Consider the following 7634-nt stretch of genomic DNA (forward strand, 5'->3'; position numbering starts at 1 on the left):
CTCAACCTTCCCCCTTATGTCTCTACTAGTTAATTATCTCAACCTTTCCCCCTTATGTCTCTACTAGTTAATTATCTCAACCTTCCCCCTTATGTCTCTACTAGTCAATTATCTCAACCTTATCCCCTTAAGTCTCTACTAGTTAATTATCTCAGCCTTTCCCCCTTATGTCTCTACTAGTTAATTTTCTCAACCTTTCCCCCTTGTCTCTACTAGTCAATTATCTCAACCTTTCCCCCTTAAGTCTCTACTAGTTAATTATCTCAGCCTTTCCCCCTTATGTCTCTACTAGTTAATTACCTCAACCTTTCCCCCTTATGTCTCTACTAATTACCTCAACCTTTCCCCCTTATGTCTCTACTAGTTATGTTGCACTTAATATACATGTTTAAACTTTATGTGCAAATACTTAAGTATTAGGAGATTGAAAACTGAACCAAATCAGTTGCCATAAAATCTATTCTAACTCAAAACAACCCCATGTTGCCAGCAAAGTACTCCACTCTGTAGAGTTTTCAATGGCTGATTTTTTTTTTAAGTTAAGTTGCAGTAATTTCTTCTGACGCACATCTAGTAGACTCAACCTTCAGTGTTTTATTTAACATTTAAGTGTGTTTATACCACTCAGGGAATTGAATATGAGGAGAGAGGGGTTTTATTAATACTACCCTGTAAAGTCATTTCATTTACCTTCCTTTGATTTATTTCTCATAAAGTTACTAATTCATCTTTGGCAAGGGTCTGATTTAGGGCCCATTGAGTCAGAATTGACTCACAGCAGATTTTCAGAGACTGTAAGTCACAGGAGCCAAGACTGCCCATCTTTCTCCATGGCGCAGCTGGTGGGCCAGCAGTGTAACGTGCCTTAGGGTTGGCAATACTCCTTGTGCCCACGATAGTGTGCAAAATAGTGTATAAAATAAGACAATTCTTAACTGTGTGGGACTTTCAATCCAGCTGGAGAGTCAGTCATCTAAACTAGAAACAAGGAAGCACAGGAAGTAATCTGCGAAGAGCCCTGTCAGGGAGGAAAGGAGCTTCAGCTGGCACGGGAGGCTGAGAGCGAAAGAGGCAGGAAACCAGGAGGGCTTTCTGAGGAAGTCACGGTAATCTGAAGCCTCCAGAATGCATAGGAATTAGTCCAGCAAAATGGGAAACAAGAATTTCAGGCAGAGGAAATAACGGGAGTGAAGTCCCAGCTATTAAGAGTAAATTTAGATGGCGGGGAAGAGGAACGAACTGGGGGGGAGGGTGGAGAGAATGGTGCAGCAATGAAGGGATGAAAACCCAAAATCCCTGTAAATGTTCATTAAAACTAATAAAATTTAATAATTAAAAAAAAGTAAGTTTAGCAGGCCTCGAAATACTTAAATAATGAAGCTTCGCTGAAATGTGATAGATGATGGGATCTAGATGGGAAGGGTCTAGCTGGCAGATGACGGAAGACGCTGAAAAGGTAGATGAATCCATTTCCGACCTTTTCAGGTAGAAGAATCACTCCAGAAAGTTATGTCAAGCCATCCTCTTGAGAGCAATGGCAAATTACTGAAGGACTTTAAGCATGGAAGGGACATTATGGTGACCAAAGGGTGGAGAAGGGGTGGCATGGGAACCACTGAAGGCAAGAGGACCAGTCAAGAAGAACCCAGAGATTCTATCAGTGATTTCAGCTGAAATGAGAGGGAACTTCAATGGCCCCCAGCCTAATTAGGGTCCTGGGGTACTCTTCCACAACACCCTCTATTTTGCCTACATGATTATTTATTAAAATTTATAACTAGGCATGTCTGGTTTCATTATTTGTTTTCATAAATGTCTTTATTCACTAGGTAGTGAAGTATTCCATGAGGACAGGATTCTTGTCAGACTTGTTAGCATTTATATCTCCAGCATCTAACACTCAATAAATATTTGTGAGTGAGTGGATGGCTGAATAGAGATGGAGGGAACACAGACATGCTCCCTAAGGGCTCAAGGCTGTGATGGTTCAGAATCAGACCCCAAGTCTTGCTTTCAGTACTTCTCCGGCTGTGTTCAGACTGCCAACTCCGAAATACCCACACAGTCCTGGGTAACTCACCAGGCTAATCGGCTAATCTTGGCGATTAAGGTTGTAACCTTTTGTAACACACAGGATATTTTGGAATTAGAAAGTGAAAACCTTGGTGATTGCTTAAATACACTGATGATTGCTGGTAAGGAAGAAACAGACTGAAGGAGGATTCTCAAATTGTTGCCTTGAGTTACCAGATGGGATAATGATGCTATTTGTGGAAAAACTTAGGGTCAAGTGAGCATTAGGAGAAGCAAGTTTTCAGGAATTTATACACTTTATTGGAAGGTGCATTCAAAGTGTACCTTATCCAGAACAACAGTAACAAAGAAAACCAACAAAATAGAAGTAATGTGATCATTTAAAACTATAAAGTAACCACTAGTATAATATGCTGCCAATGAAATGTTTTGCCTTCTAAAAAGTAAAAGATCGAGCTGTGAGAAACTGAGCAATAAAAGTAAAAGCTATTTGTCAGTTATAGTTCTCATATAGGAAAAAATAACATATTTTAATGTTTAATATTAATTTTTCACTCTAGTGGTATAGCATGTAACATACTAGGCTGTAAAAGATTGATAGTTGTTCCCCTGGAAAAAGATGGGTAATGTCTTAGGAAAATGTTTGGATCAGAAACTCCATGGATGATCACCAGGAGTCAGACCAACCTGATGGCGGTGGGTTTTCTTTTATTGATGTTATTATTATTTATATTCATAAAAGCATTTAAAACTAAGAAACATTAGGAAAGTGGAAGAAATGTAAAGATAATTTTACTCTAATTGTCTGTTGTTATTATTATGCCTTTGTAATCACAGTGAAAATGTGTGTAGTATTCCATTGTATAAAGGCACCATAATTTGTCAATCCGTTCAATTGTGGTTGGACATCTGGGATGTTTCCATGTTCTTGCGTTGGTGAACAATGCTGCTATGAACAGTGGTGTACAAGTCTCTGCTAGTGCCTCAGTTTTCATTTTTTTTTAGGGTATATTCCAAGAAGTGGAATAGCTGGGTCATATGGAATTTATATGTTCAAACTGCCTTCCAGAACGGCTGTATCATTTTACAATCCCACCATCAATGCGTAAGGATTCCTATCTCGCCACATCCTCTACAACATTTATTACTTGCTGTCCTGCTAAACTTTGTCACTACTACTGGAGTGAGATGGTATCTCATTGTGGTTTTGATTAGTGAATTGGAGCATTTTTTCCATGTGTCTGTTGGCCATCCAAATATATCTTCCTATGTGAAAATTCTTTCTGTGTCTTTTGCCCATTTTGTAATTGGGTTATCAGTCTTTTTATTGTGGAGGCCCAGAAGGATTCTGTAAACTTTTGTTAGGAGACTCTTCCTTAGGTCTTTTAGGTCTGCAGAAATGCTCTGTAGTTTTCTTTGTATAGGTCTTTTGTATCTCTAATTAGTTTCACTATCAAGTATCTCCATTTGTGGTTGGCTATTGTAAATGGTATTACTTTCTTGATTTCCTTCTCTTTGTTACTGTAGAGGAATCCTACTGATTTTTGGATATTGATCTTATATCCTACCACACTACTAAACTGGCCTACTAACTCTTAAAAGTTATTTTTGTTGTTGACTCTTTGGGGTTTTCAAATTATCACACCATCTGAGTATAGCTACAATTTAATCATCTCTTTGTTGATCTGGATGCTTTTTATTTCCTTCTCTTTTCATATTGCCCTAGCAAGCACTTCCAATACAATATTGAATAGAAATGGTAACAGTGAGCATTCTTGTCTGGTCCCTATTCACAAGGAAAATGCTTTTAATCTTTCTCCATTGAGAATGATACTGGCTCTTGGTTTTGCATGCATACTTTTCACTATGTTAAGGAAATTCCCTTCTACTCCAAAGTGTCTTTTGCAGGAAAGCGGTTTTGGATTTTGTCAAATGCCTTTTCTGCATCAACTGCCAAGATCATGTGGTTCTTGTTATTTGCTTTGTTAATAGGGTGAATTATTTTCTTATACTGAACCATCCTTGCATACTTGTTATGAATCCCAGTTCATCATGGCAAATTATTTTTTTATGTGCTTTTGGATTCTTTTGGCTAGGGTTTTGTTAAGGATTTTTACATCTATATTCATGAGGGATACTGGTCTCTAGTTTTCTTTTTTGGTAAAATACATGGATTTGGTATTAGGGTTATGTTTGCATCATCGAATAACTCTGGAAGTGTTTTTTCTTTTTCAATTTTTTAAAAATAATTTAAGCATAATTGGTGCTACCTCCTCTCTGAATGTTTGGTAGAATTTAGATGTGAAGCCATCTGGTCCAGGACTTTTCTTATGGGGAAGTCTTTTTATGATCTTTTCAATATCTTCTTTTGTGATGGGTCTACTCAACTGTTCTATATCTGTCCTTGTCAATTTTGGTAGCAGATGTATTTCAAGGAATTTGTCCATTTCCTTTAAGTTTTCAAATTTATCAGAGAATAGATTTTCATAGTATTCTGATAATACTGATTTAATCTTCTCTGGTTCTGTTGTGATATCACCTCTATCACTTCTTAATAATCTATGTGTTCTCTTCCCCCCCCCCCCCCCCGCCCTTTGGTTAAGTTTGACAATGGTTTGTCAATTTTATTTACTCTTTTAAAAAACCGGCTCCTGATCTTATTGATGGTTTCAATTGTTTTTCTGTTTTCTACCCCTTTTCAGCACTTATCTTTAGAATTTCTTTTCTTTTAGAGGCTGTAGGACTAGATTGTTGTTTTTTTTTTTTTAATTTGCTGAAGATATTGAGTTAGATTATTGATTCTTCTTCTTTCTTCCTTTTTTATGTATGTGTGTCTTTTGCTATGAACTGCCCCTGAGGAGTTCCTTAGCTGTGTCCCAGAGCATTTGGTAAGTTGTATTTTCACTATCATTTGTTTCAAGGGATTTTTTTATGTCATTCTTTATTTCTTCCATAACCCGATCATGTTCTAGCAGAAAGTTATTTCGTTTCCATGTGGGTGGTTTTGTAAACTTTCCTCTGTTGTGGTTAATTTTTAGTTTTATAGCACTGACAAGTTGCTTTTTATTATTTCAGTGCTTTTAAATTTGGTGAGACTTGCTTTGTGTCCTAATATATGATCAATCCTGGATAATGTATCGCGTGCACTTGAGAAGAAAGTGAATTGAGTTTTAGTTGGATGCAGTATCCTGAATATATCCACAAGGTCATGCTGGCTAATTGTATAGTTTAGATCATGTGCATCTTTGTTGAGGTTGGTTTTTTTTGTTTGTTTGTTTGTTTTTAGTTGACCTATCCTTTGGTAAAAAGTGGTATGTTGAAATCTCCTACCACTATTATGATGGTATTGTCTATTTTTTTCCAGTTCTGTTAATTGTTGTTTTATGTATTTTGCAGGTCTACCATTTAGTGCATAAATGTTGACCAAGGTTATATCTTCTTGATCAATTTTGCCTTTAATCAGTGCATAATGCCTTTCCTTATCTTTTATGGTGGTTTTCAATCTGAAGTTTATTTTATCAGAAATTAGTACTGCCACTCTCGGTTTTTTGAGGTTACCATTTGCTTGGTGTATTTTTTCCAAGCCTTTGATTTTGAATCTGTCTTTCTCTTCTTTTTTTAGATGTATCTCTCATAGGCAGAATTTTGTTGGGCTTTTTTTTTTTAAATCCATTCTGCTACTCTTTTTCTCTTAATTGGTACATTTAGTCCATTCACATTAAGAGTGATTCTTGTCATACCAGGTTTTACTTTTGCCATTTTGCCATGTTTCTTTTTCTGTTGTTTCTGGTTATTCTGGTCCATGTACTTTCATTAAATGTCTCCATGTAAAGGACTTCACTTGAAATTTCTTGTAGTTTTGGTCTTTTTTTTGCAAATTCCTTAAGTTCCTTCTTTTCTAACAAAGAATCTTATTTCCTCTTCATATTGATGGAGAGCTTTGCTGGTTATAGGATCCTTGGCCTGCAATTTTTATCTTTCAACTTACTGTATGAAACATTCTATTGTCTTCTAGCTCACATGGTTTCTGCTGAGAAATCAGAACTTAATGTAATTTTTCTTTCTGTGCAGGCAAATCTTTGTTTCTCCATCTTGCTTTTAGAACTCTATCCATATCTTTTAATTTGGAGAATTCAACTTTGATATGTATTGATGTTTTTATTTTTAATCTAGTCTGTTTGGTGTTTTCTGTGCTTCTTGAGTATGGATTTCTCCATCTTCAAAATATCTGGGAAGTTTTCTTCTAGCTCGTCTTCCACAATCTTCTCGGTGATTTCCCTGTCACTTCCCTGTTCTAGAATTCCAGTCATGTGGATATTATTCCATTTGATATCGTCCCACATGATTCTAATGTTTTCTTCATTTCTCCCCTCTGATTTTTCTTCTAATATGTTTCTAGTGAGGCTCTTGTCTTCCAGCTCACTAACCCTGTGTTTCATTTCTTCAATTCTACTTTTTTGTGCTACCAGCATGTTGGACACTTCTACCATTTCAATCTTAATATTCTGGATTACATTTTCATGCTTTCCTGTTATTTCTAGTACTGTGCTGGCTGTATTCTCTCTGTCTTGTGATGATTTTTTAAGCTCTTGTACCTCTTTATCTATTCTATCAATTCTTTTTTCCATGTTTGGCATTTTCCTCAATAGTTATTCAAGTTGCTCCTAATCAATGTATTTCTTCTGGAGTCTCTGAGGTGTTTGACCTCTGTCTTCCATTGCTTCTTCCAATATTTGTATCCGCCCCCCTCCCCCGTAGCTGGTCAAATAAATCCACATCAGTATTTTTCATCTGTTTTTCTATACCTAGGGTATTTATTGAGTCTACTTTTTTTGGAAGGATTATTTTGGCTTTTCATAATATAGAATGTGGATTGCTGCTTTCTTGACATTATTTGAGTATTTTCTTAGTAGATACTAGGCTATTGTAACTACAAAATTACTCAGAGTATTGAAGTGTTTTGTGAAGCACCTGTATATTTGTGCTCCTTTCTTGGTCCAAGACCCACAGCACTGAGGACCTGCAACATTTTTCCCCTAAAATACCTTAAAGACAAATCATGAAGCATATTGTTCCCTTCTCGAAGGGGCTTCTTGCCTGTCTCGAGGCGTCTCAGTCCTCCCTTCTGCTTGAGTTTAAGAGGTCCCATGTAGTCAAGCTACATAGCAGTTTTTACTCCCACCGTGCCTTGATTACAAAGCTGGAAGCTTGTTGTTCCCTTCTGGAAGTGTCTTCTCACTTGCCTCAAGGTGTCCCCGTTCTCCCTTCTGATTTGAGGTTAAGGGATCCCACGTAGTCAAGCTAGTTAATCAACTGGAATAGATCTATGACTGCTGAGAATGCATGGCCTCATTATAGTATTCTTAATGAAGACCTGATACATCAAGCTTAATTTATGAATAGCAGCATCGAAGTACTTTGTGAATTTTACCTGACAGCAGCAGGGCATGTTGTTGTTGTTATGTGCCGTCGAGTCGCCTGCGACTCATAGCGACCCTATGTACAACAGCCCTAAATTCCGCTCTGTCCTGTGCCAATCGCACTGTCTCTGACACTCCCATCCCAATTATCCCAGTCACTGAATCAATCCACCTCATAGA

The 7634-nt window shown here is 37.1% G+C and overlaps 1 protein-coding gene and 1 pseudogene across 2 annotated transcripts in view; one reads left to right on the plus strand and one right to left on the minus strand.

Annotated features, from left to right (window-relative positions):
* Nucleotides 1-7183, minus strand: part of LOC102875194 — an 8140-nt pseudogene extending 957 nt beyond the window's left edge.
* The window catches only part of VEPH1 (ventricular zone expressed PH domain-containing 1), a 432395-nt gene that overhangs the window by 116598 nt on the left and 308163 nt on the right, over nt 1-7634 (plus strand). The window lies entirely within an intron of this gene.

This window comes from Elephantulus edwardii, unplaced genomic scaffold (genome assembly GCF_000299155.1).
Source record: "Elephantulus edwardii isolate Elephantulus edwardi_28Jun2011 unplaced genomic scaffold, EleEdw1.0 scaffold00215, whole genome shotgun sequence".
Classification (NCBI taxonomy): domain Eukaryota; kingdom Metazoa; phylum Chordata; class Mammalia; order Macroscelidea; family Macroscelididae; genus Elephantulus; species Elephantulus edwardii.